Source organism: Poecilia mexicana, unplaced genomic scaffold, assembly GCF_051168715.1.
Source record: "Poecilia mexicana isolate PSO_F unplaced genomic scaffold, ASM5116871v1 scaffold_11, whole genome shotgun sequence".
Taxonomy (NCBI): Eukaryota; Metazoa; Chordata; class Actinopteri; order Cyprinodontiformes; family Poeciliidae; genus Poecilia; species Poecilia mexicana.
Genome location: NW_028263380.1, coordinates 21,756,670 through 21,781,776, shown reverse-complemented (window position 1 = coordinate 21,781,776; position 25,107 = coordinate 21,756,670). Strand labels below are relative to the sequence as shown.

General features: G+C 39.5%; 1 protein-coding gene across 3 annotated transcripts in view; it reads right to left on the bottom strand.

Annotated features, from left to right (window-relative positions):
* LOC106932922 (semaphorin-6C-like) overlaps positions 1-24,439 on the bottom strand; it is a 163,696-nt gene extending 139,257 nt beyond the window's left edge. For all 3 annotated transcript variants that reach the window (XM_088010407.1, XM_088010408.1, XM_088010409.1), the window contains exon 1: positions 24,196-24,439. The gene's annotated coding sequence lies outside the window, so the exon portion shown is untranslated. The remainder of the gene's footprint in view (positions 1-24,195) is intronic.
* Between the last annotated feature and the right edge of the window lie 668 nt (positions 24,440-25,107).

Below are 25,107 nucleotides of genomic sequence, written 5' to 3'. Positions count from 1 at the left end.
CGAGAAACACTTCAAAACATCTCTGCAGATGCTCAGACATGAATGCCAAGCGATATTCGTTTTTTTATTTTGGACAGGGTGTGTTCATTTTGCATGCACAAAAGGTAGAAGCTGATAAATTAACATGATTGCTGTGGTCGGGCTTTTTGATCTGAGGGAAGGAGCAGCTGCTGACAAAGCAAAAAAAATCCCCACAAAGGAAACTATTCCGCCTTTAATGTGAAGAGCTGATTCCTTTAGGAAATTCAGGGGGGAAAGTTTATGGACGCCAAACTTTGCTGTGACCTTGTAGAAACAAATGGGAGGGAAATGAGAAAAATGCAGCCGCATAAATCAAAAGGTCAGTTAATCAAATCTTTCCACTCCCTGGGAAAAAAAAACCCCAACAATTTCCATTAAGGATTCAGCACCAAAGTGTCAGAACAGGTTCTCATTTGCGGTGGAGGATGAACGCCATCACCGCTTCATTCTTTAAAGCCCCAGCAAGCGGCCTGATGGATCTGTAGCTCCACGCCTAAAGGTCAGACAAATGGAATCACAGAAAGCTGCAGGACATGTGTCGAAGCCGCGCGCGCCGAAGAAATTCCATCCATCTTCATCCGAGAGGCGCAATTTTACCGGAGACCTGGGTGACTCACGGCGGGAGCCGGGTGAAGAATGAAGGGAGGAGGAGAGGGAGACCTCGAGGCAGGGAAGCGGAACGAGAACAAAAACAGGACAACAAGAAAGGGAAGGAAGAAAGTGAGGATAGATGTCTGTGTGCGAGCGCAGACAGGCAGAACATGAAAACAGAGCAAGACAGACGGCGTGACCACAGAAAGACAAAACCCCAAAAAACAAAGAAAAAAACATTTTCCTCTCGTCTGTCACACACAAACAGGAGGTGCTTCATTTGATTATTTGAGATCACATGAACGTCTGTATTCCTGTGAACGTTGGTTGGGCTCAGTGAATCTGAGGTCATTTTAAAATTCAACAGAACAGGAAAAGCATCACCTCTGGTTGGTTATGAGTAAGTGCTAATCTACCACATGCACTCTTGTGAAATAGCCAACTATCCAACATTTCATCCATTTACACAAAAAGTAAAGGCAAAACTTTGCAATATGTTGTAAAGCAACTATTTCAACTGTTCCAAGGAATATGAAATATTGATCATTTCAGATACGATGATATGTTTTCCATTTGTTTCGTTTGGATTTAAAAACAAAAACCTGCCAAAGTAAGTTTTTACATACAGTTGCTCCATCCTCTGCTTCATTGAGTAACTGAAGTGCAACTGCTAAATATTAGCTGGATAATTAGTCCTACCATCTCCTTGGCTAGCGAGCCGACAGTTTTCTGCTCGACAGACAAGTTGATCATAGTTTGCCAATGTTGGCTTTCATTCTGCATGATAACATTCTGGTTATTCTGATAGTTTTGCATCTTGTGAAAATATCTTCAAGCTGAACAGTTGAAAAAATGTTGGCCATTTCTGTAAGTGGATCATGTCTGGTCGTATTTCCACCTCTGTCTTTAGACATTAGGCTTCCAACAACATACTTACTTTACATTTTAGATGTTTAAGATCTGAGACTTTTATTAAAGGTCAAATGACGATAAAAAGATTTGGAACTTGTTACCTATAATCTGTTAATGCACACTTTGAATTCAGATTTTCAATTAATGCTCTGAGGCAATAACTAGTTATGAGAATATAAAAAGGGAAAATTGAATTGAAGCAGATTATAATGCTAATGAGGTCACACACCTCCAGTGTTTACAGGAAAGTCAAAATTACTAAACACTTATGACAATCCATTAATCATTGCTTTTACCATAAATCAACAACAAGGTTATTTTGTTAAACCCGTTTTTAAGTAAAGCTATTGCTAGAAGGAAAAACATTCTCATGCTGGAGTCTCAATACTTTTTGGCATGAAAAAGTCCATACAATGGCATTGATGCAAAAATAAAATGACAGTGAATGTGACTGTACATAACAGACACTTCAAGCTTTTCAGTGCCAGATATTAAAAACAGAAAGTCTATAGAGTTTTACATGCATTCAAGATTCATTTAACACTTTCAGAACAGATTCAGATGAGTTTTATCCATTTGCAAAAATCAAAAAACACTTTTAACTCTGCTGTTATGACAACCCAGACACTAATGTTCATCTTCTTCATTGTAAGCTGGTTTATCTAAAACCACTTCATGTGTAGCTAATTATTAATAAATCAAATATATTTGTCAAACTTCATCCTTTGAGCCAACTCAAAGCAAAACATGTTTGCATCCAAAATGCTGCAAAATGTCAAAAGATACAATATTGTGAAATGGCCAAATGACCAGCAGACTCACTCAATCAATGCAAGTTTTAATCTCATTTTCAGTATTTAGAAACTAAGACGGAAAGTAAAGTTGCCTCTAATAAACACTGCAAACCTCACAAAGAGAGAGAGAGCTTTTAATAGTCCCCATTTTCTATTTGTATTTACTTATGCCAACACAAAATACCTGGGTGATTGTTAAATTCAGGGGGAAAGCATTTGAGCATCTGGATAAATAGCAGTTAATGAGTTTCCCTTTAACTGTGTTTCCAATATCTATCCAAAGGTTAATAGTGAAGCCAAGTTTTGATGAAGAAATCAAAATGCTCATCTATAAATCTCAGTCAACTCTCAAACTGCAGTTTGTTTTATTTGTTGAAAATCAAGCACTGTTGTGAAGTCAGAAAATGAAACAATTTTTTCCTCTTTTTTTTTTAAAGAGTTCAACTTTGGGCTTTACAAAAAAACATGAGAAAATGTATCCCAAGGCAAAGCAGGAGGGAGGATGAATGAGGAGGAAAAGTAAAGGACACCCTGCGGAGTGAACAACTCTCCGAAAGCGTCAAGGCTTCAGCTCCTGCATCCATCGCTCCGTCTCCCCCAGAGCCGCAAACAAACGACAGCAGCGCTGATGAGACCTTCACAGGCCAAAAGCCTCATCCATTATGCTGCTGTCAGACTGGGAGTTTAACTCTGCACCTCTTACCATAATAGGCTTCCTGATGATCAGTGGAGTCGAAAGATCAGCTTCAAAATTCAGCTCGACTGAACTCCAAAAGCCTTCATGAGATCCGACTGTTTGAATTAAAGGATTCTCAAATAGTTTGTTCACAGGAGTCGACTCCCGGTGTGTTCCAGAAACGAGGTGCAAAATCATTTCCAAGAGCAGCTTTACTCCACCGCTTCACTGAATATCAACAAAAACTTACAGCCAGGAGAGCAATTTGTCTTCATTTGATGCAAAACAGATCGCCGTGATGAAACAAATGAGTCAGGCTCGGTTTGCTCTTCTAAGAATCTCAATGCACATTAAGGGATGGTCACAGCTCTCACACACCAGCTCAAATTCAAGTTTAGACTGGCAAATCTCGTCTTCATTGACAAAATTCAAGAAAGACGAATTTACAGAGAGCTTTAAAACAAATAAAACTCAAAAGCCATCAAATGGCTGGAGGCTGAGCTAAATGCTGACTAAGACTCAGGCTTCAGTAAGACTGAATCATTAGTTCACCTTATTGCATGATGACTAACCAAAGCCCAGGCAGGAAACTAAAACTAAAGAACATTTCCGCTCGGAAATTACTTCTCCTCATGTAGGCTGTAAATTAGGTTTACTTCCGCCTTCTGCGCATTTAATATCCGTGGCTAGATGAGTCATGCTAATGCAATTTTTGCTCCTGTGTAAAACCTTGACATTTACATAAATCGTCTTAAACGATTCATAAAACCTGGCTGTGTTTCTTTTGAGTTATAAAAAGTTAACAGAAACTCATACACAAACGTATAGAAGCATGATTGGATTAGTAAACTAAGCCCTGAGAGGACGACTGCCAGGGTGATTAGTCTTTAGATGATTGGATGTTTTTCTTAGACTGAGCTACTGAAAACTGCTTCTCGAATGATTAAATTACTTCCTCAGAGTTATACCAATGAGTAGCTTAAATACGAGTTGAAATTGGGCTTTATGAAGCCAGCAAAGCTGGAGGAGAAACAGTAAGATCTCATTCATGCCCATTATAAGCATGGGTTGCATGCAAGTAAACAAATTTGACAATAATCATTCACTTGGCATTTAAACCTGCCTTAACTGATCAGGTGACTTTTACCCACTTTAAACACAAAACTGTGGCACCTTAATAAAAACAAGAGGTCTGCTGATGTTTCTGCAACATCACGGATCCAGTCACTGACTTCAGCTACACCATTATTCAGACGTCAACTCAGATAAAATTAATCCGAGACGCATTTTCGTTTAAGCCATTTTGACTACAAAACTAGTTTTTGCATTTTTAAATATGCAAATAGATGGAAATAATCAGGTACAAGACATCATTTAAACCCCTTCCTCAGTAAAACATTTGACAGCTTGTTGCACACTTGCATTCATTTACACACACCTCCTGCAAAATGAAGGGACATGGCTTTCCACATGCAGGGAGAATCTTTAACTTTAGAATAAGTTGTTTTATAATGTGAACATTGCAGCAGCTGGTCAAAAATTGGCTGCAGAAATGCCTAAAAAAACAACAAAGTTGAGACAAATGACTATCACAGCGAGTTGCAGGACATGGTGCATTCAGATGGTCAAATAAACAAGTGTAGATATTTTGGCAAGTCATTCACAGAAAAAAAAAACATCAATAAGTCAGAGTTCACACTTCTGACCAAACATGATCGAAAAATGTTAACGACAAACAAGAACCAAAGGGCAGCTTGCATTGGCAGAGTCAGACACGCATCAAAGACCCATTTAATTTACCAAACAACCCACAGCGATGGCGCCTGGTGCAAGGTGCAACACCCAGTGGCTCTTTTCCAAACCTGCCCTCCTCTGTAGTGTTGGTACTTCTGATGGGTCCAAAATAATGTCTCCTTACTCTGTCCTGCACTGCTATACATCTAATGTGTGCTTGGCAAAATGCTCCCAATATGCATTTCACTTTGAAAGAACACATTTTTTCCAAAGCCCAGATTTCGGAGGCCTTATTACGTTGTCGTTTCAAATTTCTATATGGAGACTTGAAAGGAAAATTGGTGCTGGAAATGAGTGACAGCATATTTATCACAGAGTGAAGTCATGCTGGGTTTGACCTTGGTAGCATCTCTCCTGGGAGCAGGTGATCTAACAAATGCCTTGGTTAGAAAGCAGGACAGTTATTGTCAGCACACCTCATTCCCTGAATCATTTCCTCGTCTCTGCATCTCTAAGCTCAAACTTTCTGAGTTAGCCAGACAACAAAAGGAAAAAGAAACTGTTCTGCAGCAGCTTTCCCAGTTTCATCACAAAAGCTGTAATCCAAGTTGGACGAAAAAAATATTGTCTTATGCAAAAGCATCACAATTAACCGTTTTCTTCATCTTTAAATCTCAGTTAAAAATTGCTCAGGGATTCACACCAGTAGACAACAGAAGAAGATTCAGTCAGTATGAAACATGTTGCTGCACTCAAACTTCAGGCACAAAAAACTGAAACTGCATGAGAAGAGCAGCAATGCACAGAGGCAAAATGACGAGCACACACAGCCAAATCCACGAAAACAGATTTTAAAAGTGTTTCTTAAAGTCAACAAGGGCAAGATTGAAAACTGGTAGAAACTGTCAGATGTGCAAATCATCAGGGTGAAGCTTAAAGATCAAAAATCTTTTCAGATTAAAGTTTTTGTTTATAATTTCAGTCCACATTGCAAGCACTGTCCCAATAAAATCATGTGCAGCCTATCAATTGAATATTAAAGGAAAAGTTATTTGTAAATTTCAGCCACCAGCCACTGACGTTGTAAACAAGTGAGCCCAAAATATCCCCAGCAAAATTTGACTTAACATTTTTTATTTACCAAAAAACAAAAGAAAATCTTTCTTGGCATTGCGGCAATCAAACTCTTACAAAAGCTGATCAGTGTTTTCGTTTTCTAAATTAATCTTTCCCAATGAGTGCCAGGCCTCCTTTCATCCCCCCTAATCTTTAGCTCCTCCTTCCAGATTTTCTTTTAGATTCATGTCTAAACTTTGATTAGGCCACTCAGAAATGTTATTTTGTCCACAACCTGACTTAATGTTTGTCTCCTGCAGCTTCTGCTCAGATCTGCACCGACCTAAATAATTAAATTCGACTCATAATGCATTTCTGTCTGCAGAAAACAGACTAAATGTCAGGAAACATCTTCTTTTCTATCGATTCTTTCTCTACAGGCAGCAGGCAGTTTGCATCTGCTGTGAACCAGCTGTCGGTAGACTGCAACACACACACACACATATATATAAATCCACCCACACACAACCACAAAACACCTGCTGGGAGAGCAATGTGTTGTGTTGCTGATCAATAAAGATGGAAGAGAGGCTTTACAGAGACACAGAGGTCACCTGTGCATGTGCAAGTTTAGGAGTGTGTGTGTGTGTAACACATGAGAATGTTGAAAGACGTCAGTACCAACTCTGACAGGTAGGGGGCGTGTCAACACTCAACACAGATTACGTACAAACAGAAGTTTAATCTGAGGGGGAAATGCCACATTTCCATCTTGATCATTATATTCCGTTTTATTTTCCATTTCCACTTCACTGTTTTCTACTTGAATTGATTAAAATTACAATGGCAGGAGATTTAAATCATTTCACAGAACATACAAATAAAATCTCAGTACAATATCTATGGATCTCATTTCAAACATGAATTCATAGCAGAAATTATAAGTTTATAAACTTACATATTGTGCATCTTCCAATTCATATTTGATAAGATTTAGAAATGAATCTCAACAGATAAACAACAAACTGCTGCATTAATCAGGAATACACAAGAGTGCCAACTATGCTTCATCATATGGTGTGTGTAAATGAATCCTCTGTGTAAACTCTGCAATTAGAAACATTTGGTGAACAGTTGCTCTCTCTCTCTCTCATACTGCACCTGAATGAACCCTAAAAGCTGCTGTAAAAAGCAATGCATTTATAATGACATTTCCAGGCAGGTCAGCCAAAACTAAAGAGTTAACTAACAGATACAGAGATCTGCAACAAAACACAAGATGCAGAACCTATGAGAAAAGGGCTGAAGCTGTCCGTGTAACCGTTACAATGACTGGCCAATACTCTTTGCTAGTTTTATCTATAAAACTAGTTTTCTGTCTTTTTCCAGGAAAAAAAAAACAAAAAAAAGGTAGAAAGACAATTTCATCAGGCTGAAGCAAAACAGTAAAAATGGAAATAAAGAAAAGTGCATCTGGCAAAGCAATCTGCCTTAAACAGTTTGGAGGTTTGCAGAACAGATGACGGGGGGAAAAACAAAAACAGCAGCAGGCAAAGCAATAAAGTGTGCTGCATATCCGAGATACGTTTTTGAAAAGACCGGGATTACCTTGCACTGAAGGAGAGGCGAGCACAAAGCTTCAAGATCTGCTACGATGTTAAATGCAATTTCATGGGGTGCTTCATTGATCATGCTAAAAAGTATCATTTTCATCACCATGGCAGAAGAAATGTTGGGTGTAATAAGCCAAAGCTGGTATGAGATCGTCATGATGGGTCATGACAACTTTACAGTTTCAGGTTTGTTAAATAATTTCAACAAATTTTTGATCTTAACAACAGTTATGTTTTTAAAGGTGATGTGAGGGTCACCATGAATGTCCTTTTGTTTTATGAAGTAAGTGTAATAGCCTTATTTCTGTCAGCTGACCAGCAGTGCGCAGGAGCAGCTGTGGGAGAGGCAACTAAAAATTAGAACAAAGATACAAACCAACTTCTCCTACTCTATTTAGTGTCCTCAGGTGAGCAGTGTATGACTTATTTAATACCAATAAAGTATATATAAGAGAAATTTGACTTGAACTTTCAACCTATAATATTCTTCACCATCTAAAACAAGCCAACACAAAATTAAACAAGTAATTTCTCAATTTAAAACAGCAAGGAAGTAAAGGAAGGACACAGAGCGTAAAATCTGCGGTAGAAAAATGTGTTTTATGGATAATTAGCTGTAACAGACGTACTATACTGCTGTGTGTCTGGGCCAACTAACAGAATGACATTTTTAGATGTATATTAGTTAAAGCCCAACAAGTAAAACAGACTGATTAAGAACTGTAGAGTCTGAAAAAAACAGCATGGCTCATTAACATGAGATATTCTGGTGAGATTTGTTTGGAGAAATGAAAGTGTTGGACATCAGAGCTGGGGAACAAATTACAACGTCTGAGAGGAAGTCTGCCAGGATTCAATTATTTTTCTTTATTTTTTAACACAAGTGGGCTCTTACGAGGTGAATTACATGCAGAATGGGCTCATCACAAAGAATATTTAAATCCCTCTATGCGGTGCCAATTCAAGTCTCCTGCAGTTCTTCTGATATATTTTCCCTTAATGCATAAACTACCATAAAAATTCAACCTGGAGACTTTGATGAACTTATGCATCCTCATTGCCTTGTGAGTCTTATTTTCAAGCCGTCTATCAGTTTTTTTTAATGTTGAGCAGCTTTGAAAGTTGTACAAAATAATTATATTTATTCATTAAACTCTCATGTAAGCTTTCCCATCTGTTAAATCTCCCTGCACGTCATCTTAAAGGGCAGCCCTAATGAGAAAATGCTCTTTTTTAATGAGTGGGACCCCAATAAAGTGTCAAATATTAGATAAGTGAACAGAAAATCTATAAACAGTAGATATTAATTTTAGGCTATGCGGCTTAAATGCGTACTGTATCTAAAAAAGATATATTTGCACAAGGCGGCAATTTCCATTTCTGATAAAGTTTTCATATATTAATCAGGGAGCAGCTAAGCTCTTTTCAGTATTTTCATTATTCTTTTTCTGAACATAAGCCTTAAATTTTATGTTCAACATTCTAACCAACAGGAAAATCCCCTCCAGGTTTGTTTGCAGCCAGTTTTCATTACATTGCATCACCAATATGAAGCATTTTATCTAGAAAGTGTTGAAACAAAAAGGCAAGAAGAATATCACAGAAAGGACAGAGAGAGGATCAAGCAAACGCTGCTCAGCCCAACCAGGTACATTTGATGCATGACACTGCAGTGCCTGGAGAAGCAGAGGAAACCGAATCCATGCAAGCACACACAACCGCCGATTCCCTCATTTTGATTTACTAGGCAATGCAACACCCTTCCACACTGTAAAAAATGTGTACATCAGGACACTGACGTGCGAGGAGAGTGATGCAACGCACAGTGGCTTCTGACACCATCAGAGCAACTCCTGAGCTAATGAGGCTTAGAAGAAAGAGAGGGCAGAGAAGAAAAACTGCATTTACTCTGAAAGTTTTTTTTACTTGTGTGAAATCACAGAATTTAGAGGGCAAAAGCAGACCGTGAAATACGTCACAGTTTCTGTTCACTTTCACTGTGTCAAGCAAATGATCCCAGGTGTTGAAATGAAACTGGAAGTCAAGTTCAGGTTTAGTGAGATAAAAGGACAAAGTTGTTACTTTAACAAAAATGAATAGTTTTGATAATGTCAAGAAAAGGAAATCATCTTGTAAAGTCTGCCATTTTGGTCCAACCTGGTTTGACCCTCTCTGTAACTAATGGACCATTTCTAATGGAGAAGAGACTCTGTAGTGGTTTAAATGGGTTATTTTTCTTTGTACATGATGCACCAACTATTGATTTCCACTCAGATTTGACAAAACGCTGCAGATTTGTGCTGATTTTTTGAGAACATAAGCAAAATACCTTAGAAATAATTTAACTGTCCCAACAGCAAAGTGCTTAAATTAAAATTATTTTCTCCAAAGCAGCCAAAGCTGAAGAGCTTTTCTCTCTTCACTGAAGTAAGCCTCTATTTATGATGGAGAGGTTTCTCTACCACTTCAATATAAGGAATTACAGCACAGATTTAACCTATTGCAGAATTAGTGCAACAGTCCAACCACTTCTAAATCCAACACAAGTCACATCAGACAGTATTTTTAAAAAACTGTTGTCTGTAAATTATAAATCTATACCGAAGCTTTAAGTCTTTATATGACAACAGTAACTATATTGAGAACAGAGTTAACATTAACCCTTTTGTCAGAAATGAGGCCTTTACGAGGCTTCGCAGTTAAAGTTTACTGATAATTCAGCACAGAAACAAATATTAGAGCCGATATTTTAAACTCTTAATTGGTGTAGAATATTACTAGCAGCATTCAGTGCTTACTTTACTACGTTTAGCTTCCCAATATCCGCTTCTGTCCAGCTCCCAGTTTAAAGGTCGCAGCCTGAAGAAACAGCCAACATGCCACAAGAGGAAAATATATTTTCCTTTTTAGAAGCTTCCTACATCTCTGCGCTTTTTTAACCTTATTTTTTAATAATTTGAAAATAACGAACCAAGTTTTCCTTCTGCAGTAAAAACTTTCACACAGGGAAGAGTAGCTGTTAGCATGACCTGGTAGCAAAGACAGTGGGTGAAGTTACTGGTTAGGAAAGAATTGAACTTCTAAGGCGTTTCCACCCCTGAGGGTCTGGTAAACTAAGATTGAGGACCAAAATTGCAACATTTGCTACATTTTCAGCTGGTGCAGTTCACCTTGGTGCAGTTCCCCTCCTCTCCTGTGGTGGCGCTGTGGTTTAATGTCGGCTTCAAACAACAGAGTTCACATTAACCAAACAGAATACAGCGTTTTTGGTCCATATCATAGTTAAATTTCACATTCACACCTCCTAAAACAAACTGTAAACTGAGTTTAATTAAAGTGGAGTAAACATGGCTGGTGTGAATGCAGCCTTAGTTCCTGACCAGATGATTAAGTGAAATTCAAACACCAGTTTCTGTGCATCTCTACTTTTAATCACAGCGTTAAAGGCAGGAATGAATGCAAAAAAAGATCCCGCTATACTCTCCAAAAAGAGTTAAATATTTTAAACAGTAAGCTTACATATAATGACGTCACTTAAAATAATTGGACAAGTAAATCTGGATTTTTTCCATTTTTAAAGCCCAAACCCTTGCTGCATGTTTGTGTACTAAAGCCACCATCTCAACTGCAGCAGGGCTTTACTGTGATTTGGTGGTTAGCGCTGTTGCCTCAGAGCAAGAAGTTTCCATGTTCAAATTATGGCCTTTGTTTGTGGAGATGGCTTTGTCCTCCTAAGTGTTTGTGTGGGTTTTTTTCCAGGATTCTTTGGTTTCAGGCCAAAATCCAAAAACCTGCATGTTTCTTCAGCTGGATAATCTAAATATTCCAGAGGAGGGAGTGTGTGCAAGACTGATAGTCTCATGTTCCCCAGTGGCCGTCCTTTCATGCATCAGTGGAGATAAGCACCAGCCCTCTGCTACTCAGAATGGGACGAACTGGGTATAATGTAAAAAAAAAAAAAATCAATTCAAATTGGACAATTCCTTGAATGCATGATATTATAAATTAGAGGAAGAGAAAAATCTAGACCAGCCATCCTCAACCCTGATGCTCAGTGTCCACTGTGCTGCATTATTTACATGTTTCCTCGACGTCGTCCAGCTGATTTAAATGAAATGATCGTTAATAACCGTCTGCTATGGCTTTGTCACACCCAGAAACAGACAACCATGACTGACCAACATACTCTAGTCCACACAGCATCACTGAGATTATGGCTAGATAACATCACAACATAGGCGATATCCATATTGGTCGATATCAGAAATTATTGATTCATTTCTGTTAAACTGAAATACGACCAAACTAGTGACGCAACCTTTCCTGTTTTATCCAAAGTTTTCACTCAGCGTCATTGATTTTGTTCTTTTGAAGCATTTGACACACGGTGGCAAAACCTTAAACTTCTGTTGCGCAACGTACTCAACAAGTTGTTGCTAGGTAACCAAAAGCAGTGAGTTGCTAGGTAACCAAAGAGTGAGCGAGTTGATGCCACCAACCTAGCTTAGCTGGCCGTGAGAAGTCGAGAGCCTCTGCCTACATCCCCCAGAATGCTGTGCGGTTCTGGATCAGAGTTCAGAGAAATTATTGATTACATCAGATGCATTATCGTTTCATATTGATCACATATCTATCGCCATGTTATTGATTTATTGTTCAGCCCTACTAAAAAAAATAAAATAAAAATATTCCCAGCTGCCGAGTTTCTGTGGGAATAGTGCTAAATAAAAAAAACCATGAGCATGCTCACACTGGAATCTGGGCGTTTGAAGAAACAGAGGACCGTCAACCATGTTTTGTTTTGTTTTTTGAAGTAAGCTATAACCAAAGGGAGAAAAACACATCTGACTGACTAAGGTAGACCAAATAACTGCTCTGGCAGCAATGAGTCTGATTATAGAGGAGCAAAGCTGAGAAAAAGGGTCAAATCTCAAGACACCCAAGGTTTTCCTGCAAAGAGAAAGCAAACGAAGTGACTAAAGCCTACATACTTTTAGACTGCTAGAAATCAATTTAGAGATAAACAACTAAGGAGGACACAAAAAGAGGATGGGATTGGAAACAAAGAAAGAGGCATGGTGAGATTAACGTGGAAACTTTAATTGGAGAGAAGGTCACAAGTCTCCAGAGTCAACACACACTAATGAGCTGTTAGCTGATTAACAAACTGTGAGGGAGACACAGAGTCACATGAGGACTGAGGAGGTCCTAAAGTCACCAAAACGAGAATAAAACAATGTTTCTGAAATCAGCAGAAATCCACGAACCTCAGAGCTGGAGCTTCATAACTCCCCTGTTATTCCAGGTTTAAACATATAGAATAACTATTCGTTGGAGGCTAGAGCAGAGCAGAGCCTATTTAAACATTAACATATTTAAAAGATCAAATGAAGAAACTGCTAATTAAAGAGTTACGCAACATACAGTTACAGCCTACCCATCTGCTACTCTTCCTCAACTAGACCCTCAAGACCCAACGCTTCACTGAAAGGCTTCACTTACATCAGACCTGATGTTCTGCATATATCCAGTGTTTTCAAAGAAAAAAAAGAGACTGCACAAACCAGTTTCTATGTAATCAGAGCATAAAATGTGCTGCCATTTTTACAGTCATCACACAAAGACAATAAATTCATTAATTCATTAAATTAGATTAACCAGACAAAGTAGTTTAAAATGGCCTTTCCATTTTTCTACGTTGAGGCGTTTTGGGACCCAAACAGCAGAAGTAATTTCTTTTGAGCATCATCAATAAGCCCGGTAATGAGAAAACGTTTGGAGCGACACCTGTAGATCATTGATGAGGCTTCAAAACCTCTTCAATACTCTTCAGTCTAGGCAAAGCGACCCATAATGCACTCTGTTTTAACGCAGCCTCTGAAGCAGGCTTTATGTTCACAAATCCCACTTCACCAACTTAATCATTCCAGGAAGCTCTTGAATGTTTCTGGAGTCTGGGATGCATTTGGTCAGAGTGCTGCTGGATCAGCGGCTCATCAGGGTCCTTTTCCCAAAACTGGAAAACGGGAATGCTGTTGCGATCGGATCGCCTGTATTCCAGGTCTCACACAGACCGTCACATTCACCAACTGTTGTGCTCATAGACCGTCTACAATTATTAGCTGCTAATGTATTTTAATCACTGCAGCAATACATTCACAAGCAGAGGTTGTAATGTATTCTGCATGCAATTAACATATTGAATTGTAAATGGTAAGAAGTGCTAATTAAATGTTCATTACAAGGACAATTAATTTAATGCATGCAGGAAATGCATTGGATTCCAAGATTCAGGTTAAACTCAAGGTCCGTGGGCCAAATCCGGCCCGCCGTAGCTTTTTTTGTGGCCCTCTAGAATCTAGACTAAACACCAAGCGTGCTTAAATATTTTTTATGAAATTAATGCAGTTTTTATGTCTTTACTGTCAAACAAATTATATCAATCAGTGCCTCAGGTTTCTTCAGAATTATCATTGAAATTCACAGAAATCAACAAATCCCTGCACTTTTTTGCACTAATGCATAAGTGGAAGTTTGTTGCATATTTTTCTCAAAACCTCTTACTTGTACTAAACGGCTGCCTCAGCTTTAATCGACGTCAGATTAAAGTCCAAGATCTATGCATCGAGTAACAAACAGCATCACAAAATCCTGGAGGGACTGAAAAGATGTTCAATGATTTTTAATTTTAAGGATTGATTGATGCTTTACCAGTTTGTGATCAGGTTTTATCAATACCCTTTAAGAGCCTTCATGACCTGGATTTGGCCAAAACAGAAACGAGTTCAACACCTCTGCCTTAAACCAGCCATGGTGGAATAACAGCTTACACACTTCCAGCCTTACAGAAACAGGGATGGTCCACAAAGCCACTGAAAGCTTCTACTATGAAGGGATTTGTTCCTTCCTTGGTAGTTTCACACATTTTCTCCCAAATTTGGAAATGCACTAGCTGCTTATGATGAGCAATAAAATATTAAATCTTCTTTAGATAACGGGAACATTTGTTCTAGTTAACACCCAGGGGTGAGATGGCAATTATTTTAAAAGGAAATCTAAATTGTTTAACAGGAAAATTACATTCATTCACTATTTTATCTGTTTTTGTCCATGTAGAAACACAGCTATTAAAGAGAAACCTGACAAACCATTTTGGCTGCACAAATCTATGAAAAGACTCTAATCAGTTTGTCAATACCACTCAGTAAAGTACACATTTGTTATTTTTTAAAAAGCTGGTTTATAAAGTTAAATTGGAAAATAGCATGACTGTGGAAAAGCATAAAGCAGAAATGAAGTTTATACAGCATGTAATGTATATGAAACCAGAAGTACATGATCTTTTTGTTTGATCTAAAGCAGGAGTGTCAAAGTCACTTTCATTTTGGGCCATATCAGAAATCTGAATGTTCTTAAAGGGCCAGCTGTGTCAGAATGTACTGATGAAACCAATTAAATATTAATAAAGTAATAATAAGTAGCTGTTAGCTTCAGCATTCAGTAAGCGCATCTTAAAATTAATTTGATCTTTTCACGCTGATCATCCAGGGTTTTATGATTTTTTTTTGCAAAGTCACAGATTTTGCTGTGTTAAATTAGAAATATTTGTAAAGAATATCTACGATATTTGCACCAACGTGTAATATTAAATGTGCTTCACATTAATTGCCCCTTTTGATCTAATTTAAGAACAATTTGCAGTAAAAATCAGGGTAAATGTGGGGATTTGTTGATTTTGTGTGAATTTCAGAGATTGGTAAAAAAAAAAAACTGGAGGGATTTATTCATGTAATTTGGAGTCTAGAGGGCCACATGCATACACACCAGCGGGCCAGATTTGGCCCCCGGGCCTCGAGTTTGACACACGTGATCTAAAGCATAAATAGTTAAGATTTAATGTCAGACGAAAAAAATGACTTCTGTTGATCAGAATATTTTTTATTATCTTTCACAGAGATTCACAGGTTAGTATTTTATAAAATTGACTTTTAAACTGCATGAGGAGGGAGATGTGTCTTTTTATACAATGGTTTAACTCTTGTTCTGTATACACAGAATGTCAGAACTTAACCCCTTTCTTCTCTTTCTTACCTTTTCTGTGCCGTTTTAGATGCACAAAAGTTTGTAGTTTTTTTTTTCCTCCAAGGGAAAAATATCCAAGTACAAATTCAGAGCGACCAAAGCAGTTTACCATCTAAAAGACAAAGACAGCAGCACCAGGGGCCTTTGTAATAGGAGCACTTTATCCGTCAGCGGCAGCATCACAAGCGATTACAGTCCTACAACCCCTGGCAAAAAGTATGGAATCACCAGTGTTGGATGAGCAGTCATTCAGACATTTCATGCTGTAAAACAAACTCGGATCAAAAACATGACACAATATTAAGGTCATTCCAAAGTGCAACTTGTTGGCTTTCAGGAACACTCAAAGAAATGAAGAGAAAACATTGTGGAAGTCAGTGAATGATACTTTTATTGACCAAACACAGGGAAATAAATATGGAATCACTCAATTCTGAGGAAAAAAGTATGGAATCATGAAAACACATAAACAAAAGACCATTCAAAATACATCACTAGTATTTAGTTGCACCATCTTTGGCTTTTATAACAGCTTTTAGTCTCTGAGGCATGGACTTGATGAGGGACAAACAGTATTTGGTGCCTACTCTCTTTGATAGCAGTTGCCAGATCAGCTTTGCAGGTTGGAGCCTTCTTGTGGAACATTTTTTTCAATCTCCACCACAGGTTTTCAATTGGGTTGAGATCTGGACTATTTGCAGGCCATGACATCGACTGAATGTGTCTTTCTTCAAGGAATGCCTTCACTGTTTTTGCCCTATGGCACGATGCATTGTCATCTTGGAAAATTATTTCATCATCTCCAAACATCTGTTCAATTGAAGGGATGAGAAAACTGTCCAAAATGTCAATGTAAACTTGTGCATTGATAGAAGAATTAACCACAGTCATCTCCCCAGTGCCTTTGCCTGACATGCAGCCCCATATCATCAAGGACTGTGGAAATTTGGTTGTTTTCTTCAGGCAGGCCTCTTCATAAATCTCACTGGAACGGCACCAAACAAAAGTTCCAGCATCATCACCTTGTCCAATGCAGATTCTTGACTCATCACTGAAGACAACTTTCATCCAGTCATCCACAGTCCATGATTGCCTCTCCTTAGCCCATCGGAATCTTGTTCTTTTATGGTTAGGTGTCAATGCTGGTTTTCATTTAGCTTTCCTGTATTGAAATCCCACCTCCTTTAGGCGATTTCTTACGGTTCGGTCACATACATTGACTCCAGCTTCCTCCCATTTATGCTTCATCTGTTTAGTTGTACTTTTTTGGTTTTCAAGACAAATGACCTTTAGTTGTTTGTCTTGACGCTTTAATGTCTTTCTTGGTCTACCAGTACGCTTGGCTTTAACAACCATTCCATGCTGTTTGTATTTGGTCCATATCTTGGATACAGCTGACTGTGAACAGCCCACATCTTTAGCAACCATGCGTGAAGGGTTACCTTCTTCAAGAAGTTTCACAATCCTCTCTTTTGTTTCAAGGGACATTTCTCTTGTTGGAGTCATGGTTCTCGCCACTCCACTTCGTCCAGCAGCCCTCCAAGGTGTCATGACTGCAGGTGTTTTGAACTGCACACTAACGGGCACATCTAATCTGGGGCAGGTGTCCATTTAGGGAAAGGAAATAGACTGGGTGTGTCCTTTTTTCTACCTCCAATTTGAGTGATTCCATACTTTTTTCCTCAGAATTGAGTGATTCCATATTTATTTCCCTGTGTTTGGTCAATAAAAGTATCATTCACTGACTTCCACAATGTTTTCTCTTCATTTCTTTGAGTGTTCCTGAAAGCCAACAAGTTGCACTTTGGAATGACCTTAATATTGTATCATGTTTTTGATCCGAGTTTGTTTTACAGCATGAAATGTCTGAATGACTGCTCATCCAACACTGGTGATTCCATACTTTTTGCCAGGGGTTGTATATTACAGTGAAGAGGCCTGACAGTAAAGCCCGGGCCTCGGGACTGGAGTCGTATTTTCAGGCCGATTACAGCAGCGATTTGGCCTTCACGCCTCATTCTCTGAACCATCCGAGGCCACAATGCCTGTCTGCCTCCTGCGGCTTCATGGATCAACAATCCACCTTTGAGGCCGTCTTTAATGCACCTGTTACTCATCCGGATCTGCTCACCAGCCGCGGTGGGCAGTTTTATGGAGCAAGCCACAGAACGCGTCACATTCAGGCCCAGCGTCCTGCAGCCAGACCGACACCTTGTTGTCATCTTGGTAAAGGTGTAAAACTACAAACACGACGGTTTAAAACCTGCCTGCAGATGTAAACCAAACCTTTTACATTTCTATGCAACAAATATCAAGATAATAATCTCAAGATTTGGCTCTCAACTTCCAAATTAGATTAAAAAAAATCTTATTCCTACTCTGTGGAAAAATCACATTAGGTCATTTCAAAGGCAGATTTCTAGCAAACTGGTGGACCGTTTCAGCCTGGTTGGTACAAGGCACATCTTTTGCAGCTGCATTTTCCAAAGAAAGTAAACGTTAAGGCAGTTAAGGCTCAGCACTTAACTTACTTCTCAGCTTTTGAGGCTGGAGCCTCTTCAGCAGTCCTGGCTTTGACGACGCAGTCGAGTGCAACACTTCAAACCTCTCTGCCATCATGACGGCACATTATGCCAATGAAGGCTACTAATGATAATTCTGCCTCTTTTGAAAGCAGCTTCTGATAAACAACTGAAGAAAATTACAAAATGAGCAAATATCTGGAACTTGTCTGACTGGATGGGCGATATGGGAAAATAAAACAAATTGTAATCTTTAAGCTAAATCACTTTTGAATCTTATTTTCTCAACATTGTCCTTAAAGCAAAACCAAACAGAGCCTTCAGATCACACAACATTTCTGATCGGATTTAAATCCATCCGTGCATTTTAGCTACTTCTGACAAGAACTAATGACATTTAATAAATGCGTTGACATATTTAAAGTACATTCGGACTCCGTCTCAGACCGTTTTACACAACTCAAGCATTCATTTTCATGGCAAAGATAAATATTGTCAGAAGCAATCTGTTGACAGTGATAAACTCTTGGTACATGAAAGCTCGTTTATGAAGATAAAGGGGAAGGAGGAAAATTAGACTGATGCATCTGTGCAAGGAAATAAAACGGGATGCGCCTTACAGAGCTTTCTACAATCCTCCTGCTTTGGCAGACAGATTTTCCCTTCCAGCAGAATTTAACCCAGAACAAAGTCTGCAAGCAACCTTGAATTGTCACAACAAACCACCTATTGTACTGTTGTCTAAGGATGCACATGAGGAAAACACGCCAATAGATTACATTTAAGGCCATTTCTTTCCAAACATTTTTCTTGGGTAGACATTTACAGCCCCTCCAATTGACCAAATACAGAATTCCAATACTGATATTTTGGATAAAAACATTTTTAAAAGTTCAAAATCAACATTTTGATAAAGGCAAAGGTTCATTTAACACAATGCACAGCAGTAAATAAAATAATCAAAGATGCTCTCTGTCAAAACCTGCAAAATTAAAGCAAACAGTAAAGCTAATCTTTAAATAATGCAACATGCAGCTACTACAGTCATTTTAAATCATTTTTTTAGAACACATGTCAGGATGACAACCTTCTTTATCCTGGTTTTAATTGTGCACACCCTAAGCCGGCGTTGGGATGAATTCAAAACAAAATCTAAAGCGTGCATGATGGATATCACTCATATGTGATAATGGATGAACCCCAGATTTCTGTTCAACTCTGATTCTTTTGCTCATGCGACAAAGTTTCTTCTTCGGAGACGATAAAAGCCAAGGAAATTAACATTCGGAAAGAGATGCACCCTTGACAATAGGTTATTATTTGTGCCTGATTATGTATCCTGTAGTCAGCCTCTGCTACATCAAAACACACACAAACACACACATACAAACACAGGATTAGAACAAAAGGCGAGTCCCGCGGCACAGATTTGCGCAGAGAACATAATAGCTGATGACATGCGGCAGTTTGGAGGCTTTCAAAGCGACGCGGCTAATCTTCCTGCACTGGAATAACATTATTTTCTCCGCTTCCTCCTCCTCTTCGCCGCCCGCCCACCCACCGGGGACTCGCAGGTTATTGTGTCCAAACGCACCCCAAGGTTAACCCACACAATGAACGGGCAGCGGTGAGCCACGCAGCCGGCTGATCGGGCTGCCCTGCTGATGGATTGTGATGAGGCAGGTGATCGTTTAGAATGGGTTCAAACACAACAAAGAGACGTTTCAGATTGTAGCACCTTCACGCTGAACAATAAAGCAGAGAGGCTAGACTGCAAGGGAGATGAAAAAAAGGGGGGGGGAGAAACAGAAGGAGACTGGAAAAAGTGTTTTTGGTGTCAATCCAGGTTTATATTGTGTGTTTGACAAAGAAACGTCTGTTCTTTGACCTCAAAGTGAGGACAGCCTAGAAAAACAATGATGATCGAGAACAATGGAGAGAAACCCCATAGCAAAACAACCAAATCTCAAATTTTAGCAGAAAGTACTTTGTCTCTTACCACTAAATACTTCAATCTGACATTTTCCTAAAACAAAACTGCCTTGTTAGATTTGATACAAGGCTAAAACCAAATAAAATCCAGAAATGGACTTGCTTTTCATCTGAGCAACCAAATTCAGTAAAAAGAGGAAATGAGATTCCAAAATCCATAGTCATAAATTATGGAGCGCATTGATTGTTTTTCACGTGTTCTGGCCATAAAAACGCTTCCAATGCTATAACAAACACCAAGTAAAAAAAAAAAATTAAAAATTATTGGAACAATTAGTGCCCAATTTTCAACAGGTCCAAATTATTGAAGTGTTCAGTCCAACATAGAAGAACAAGCTGTAGTTACTGTAATGATCTACTCTGGTTCTGATCAATAAAACATCAGTGGATTTACATTAATAATGTAAATTAGACTATGTAGTTACAAAGGATGTGCTGCACAAAGGAACAGAAACTTAAGAATATTCATCTAAAAACAAAACAGTCCTTCAAAGTTGATGTTTTATTCTATGTAGCCATCTGTCTAGGTTTTAAAACATGCTAAATCACATATGTTGTGATTTCCAGGCACATCAAGTGAATGTGCTACCTGCAGTTATGAAAATGTACCAAAAACAACTTAGAAGAAATGACACTTTGCATTATACCCGTATCCGATACCTGGATATTGGTCGTTTACAACCTTTCCAAGTTCACCAGGTGTTTGCTAATTGCTGCTGCAACTAGTCTGGTGGAGCAGTGTGAAAGAGGGGAGGCTCTGTGGACTGGATGCTGGGTCCCAACCCAACTCCAATGGGACTGAAGCTCCAATGAGGAGATTTAGGGAAATGGTATGAACAACCGAATGGCTGCCTGCCACTGGAGGATCCAGGTTTTCTCAAACATGCATGAATAAATCAGAGAAATAATCTGGGTGCGTGCTTTATCAACGAACCACATTATAAAATGACATAGAGCTCAGGAAAGTCAACTTTGCATAACACCCCCCCTCTAAATCTTTTAATAGTACAGTTCCTAAGAAAAAATAAAACTCATTGAAAGCTTTACGAAAACATGAGTCTGAAAAAAGCTGTTATGAAATGAGGAAGGATAGCAGTAACAATCCTCAACAACATTTTTGGAAGATTGCAAAGATTAGTGTTCATCATCAGTAATTGGATGCACATTACTTTCTGAAAACTGAAATGCTAATGAAATCACGTTTCCTCCTCCAGAGATGTTAACATCCACGCCATGTAGCACAGAGGCTTATTAGCTAACATCACAACAAACAGGCCAAAAAAACAAACATGATTAGCTTTATTGTTGCTGATCTTTAAGACGACTAGCAGCTCCAATCCCATCACTGCTGTGTGGTGAACAAGTTCAGAGAATAAGAAGGAAGCCAAGTTGTCTCTGAAATGAGCCCATCAGAAGCTACGATAAATGGATGTAGTGCCATCCATTTGTTATCGTCGCTTACAGGCTAGTCCCTGGGAGGCATTAGCCGTTATTGGCCATAAATCCAGTTTTGCTTTTGTCACAGCATTTGTATTTCCCAGGAGAATCGCATACCAAGTGGTAAAATGTAACAATTTAATTTTTCAAAAGAGTCCATGTGATTAAAAGCACACCACTTTGGTTTAAAAATTCACATTTGGCTAAAGGGTAAAAGCAGTTGCATCTATTTTTTTTTTACAACACTTTCAAACATTTGCAAAGATTACCCCTTCAAACTACAACCCCAAATTAATCCATGTAAAAAGGACCAAGCAGCAGGTCGTTTTCTACCCATCCACTCCTGTGTCTCTTGTTTCAACCTCGCATTATTCTGCACACTCAGATATGATCAGCTCATAAACATTTATGTCCGGCTTTTAAATCAGATTCCGCCGGCAGTCATTTTCCTTGTAAAATAGCGGTAGATGTGTATTTAACCTCCATTAGACCCCATCTCCTCCCACATATATTAACTTGTTTGCATTCACTGACAGATTACAGCCTGTGCCCGACATGCAGCGGTAACTCTGCATGCTGACGTCGTCCTCCGCAGCCCTGCTACAACCCTGATGCCAAAAAGCATCAACGGCGACATTACCGATTCAATATCCCGCTCAGAAGGGCGGCTAATTGTGGGACCTTCCTGAAGCGACGGGTGGGCTGAAATTTTATTTCTGAACGAGAGTGGGGAAAAAAATAAAGCACAAATGAAGAGGAGGATGACCTTCAGAGCAGCTGCTCTTTTACCAAAGGTAAAATAAATTAGCCTTAATATTCATCAATCTGCACGCAGTTTGGCTAATGAGAGGCCGAAGGAAGCCAATTAGGGACAATTTAGGATGTTTACTCTGAAATTTTACCCTTAAACTGCCAGGCAGTGTCTCAGCAGCGACTCCCAGTTTATTAAGACTTTTCCAAATTAAAGTTTCGCAGATTTAGTGTGGTGGTCGTGTTGTCTCTCATTTATCTCTATGACAAAACAACAATTAAAAACAACAAGAATAGAGTCTAAAGATGTACAGTTTAAGATGAATATTACCAGTGCCTGATAAATGTATTCAGACCTCATCATTCCCCAAACCTGATGCTCATCACTGCCCTGCATGTTTTAGATGTGTATATCTGGAGCTGGGTAACTCCAATTTGTTACCCAGCAGTTCATTTAAACCAGGTGTGTAGCAGCAGGAAACACCTGAACCATGCAGGACATGCAGCGGCCCCTGAGGACCGGGGTCAGCGACCTCTGGCTTAGAGCGATCCTATCCAACCAAAGAGCTCAGTGGGAGAAACTAAATATATCGCAGAGGAAGTTGTTTTTAGATAATAAAGCATGCAGTGTGCCATATTAGAACTTAAGATCACCAAGACTGGGAAAATGAATCTTAATTCCTCAATCTGCTGCTGAGATGCTGGTTAGCAGCTTCCTAAATGTCAAGATTATATCCTCTTTTTTACTGCTTTTGCCAAAATCTTTACAACTAAAGACACAAATGAGAACTGGGAAAATAATATGGCAAGAATCAACCACTTGGGATGATATTTTGTTCCTTTGCTTCACTAGTGAGAAGCTCTTTTGGTCTCAGTGTTCTAACAAAAACAAAACAGGCTTCCTAATGGGAGCTCCTGGGTCCTTGCTAATTTCATCTTTTTGACTGATGAACCAGGAGGTGCAGAAGTCATCCACCTCATTAGCAAAATGATCAAAATTCTCCACCCTCAGGCCATCAACCTGCCAACGTGTGAGAGTGAAGCTGGTGTGGCAACACCAGGAATATTCCCAGTGAAGAAAACTGTTTAAAGGCAGCAAAACAGTTGGATGATTTACAATTGATACTATAAAACTGATACTATAAAATATTAAATAAAACAATATTAAGCGTGACGTCAGGGTTTTTAATCTCAGAAAAGTCAAAGTACGCATGATATTCCCGAAACCCTATCCGATCGAAACTGTTTGACTATACGGGCTATAAGAAATATTGATCGGTTCAGTGATTGGTCCTTTCGGGAGACTAAAATCCCCCTGTGGATGAATCATTGATGAGCATAAACGCCGCTCGCAGCTGTGCGCCGCCAGGTACCTGGAACCAGAACAAGAGGATTTCTGGACTCAAATATCACCTCTGCTGAGCTGAGAGGGGACTCTGCGGCTGTGGGAGGACCGGGACCGAAGCAGTCCAAACCCACACGCAGACAAAAACCACACCAGTGAGACCGATCACTGACAATCCACCTTGCGTCTTAGAGGAAGACAAAGACATCCACCCAAATCCCGCCGTTAGGGGTGTCTAAGCGCAACGTTTTCACGGGATTTGCCTCCCAAACACACGCACCCAGAGCCACCAGCCTCAGCGAGCCAACAGACGGACTGAGACCGAAGTTGAGCCGTGACTGAAGGTGCGCGGCTCCTGCAGATGCACGTGTGTCGGAGGTAGTTTGGTCGGTCAGCTGCGCGGCTCACGTCCAGCTCACGTCCAGCTGACCGGCAGGTGTCAGTCAGAGGTGTGAAACGCGCACGCGCTTCGTGAGAAAACCACGAGCACGAACAAAGGTCACAAGAAAACAACTATTTAATCCGTTTATCGCACAGATACTCACTCTATGAAACTGCACTCAGCCGTGAACGCTCACACACACACACACACACACACACGCAGAGTGGGGAAAAGACGCTGTTCACCGTTTATAAGGGAAAAGCTCCATAAAAACAAGCAGAAACGCACCTTTCTGTCTGCAAAGCTCCAAAGACTCCGTTGAGGCTTAGTCCGTTCAGCCGGAACATTCACATTAATCCACAGCCGTTCCGCTTATTTCCAAAATCACACCGGGACCGAGCCGGTAAGAGGATCCTTTCCCAGCCGGCACCGAGAGGTTCGTGCAAATAAATCCACCACGCGGAGACGGAGCCGGGGACGAGGTGCGCCAACTCCGGGTCAAACCACACAATGAGGCGTTTCTCAGCAGCCCAGCGTCTCCTGGCCCCCGAACCACGCCCTCCTCATTATCATAATAGATTGACGGGAGCCAATCAGAGAGCGGGACGGCGTGCCTCTCGTTCAATTTAAAGTCGCTGTGAATTTCTGACTGACTATCCACAATAAGAGTCATAACTTCTTCAAGTAACTGATATATTAAATTGAAATAAATTTTTTTACTCAGTTTCGAATCTAGGCTGAATGCCAAATAATCATAAACAAATACCATAATGAAGTAAACCAACACACTAAATATGTATTAGCTTGTTCCAGAACCAGAACCAAACATGGAGAAGCAGCATTCAGCTTCTATGCACCACAAATCTGGAGCAAACTTCCAGAAAACTGCAGAACAGCCGAAACACTGAATGCCTTTAAATCTAGATTAAAAACCCATCATCTGTTTATAGTTGCTTTTGAAACATAATCAATGAAACATTAATCGACAATCTGATTAATGTCTAATCAGATTGACATTGATTAAATGTTAAAGTTTTTGACAAACTTTAAAGCAAATGTGGAGAGAGATGTCTTAAGGTACTCTAATGCAGATTAATAATGAATTGTGCTTCATTGCTCCCATACCACATGGGGTTTGGGAAACCCCAAGATAAGTGAACGAAGAGTGAAAACATACAATTTAAAAGGAGTGACGTTGAG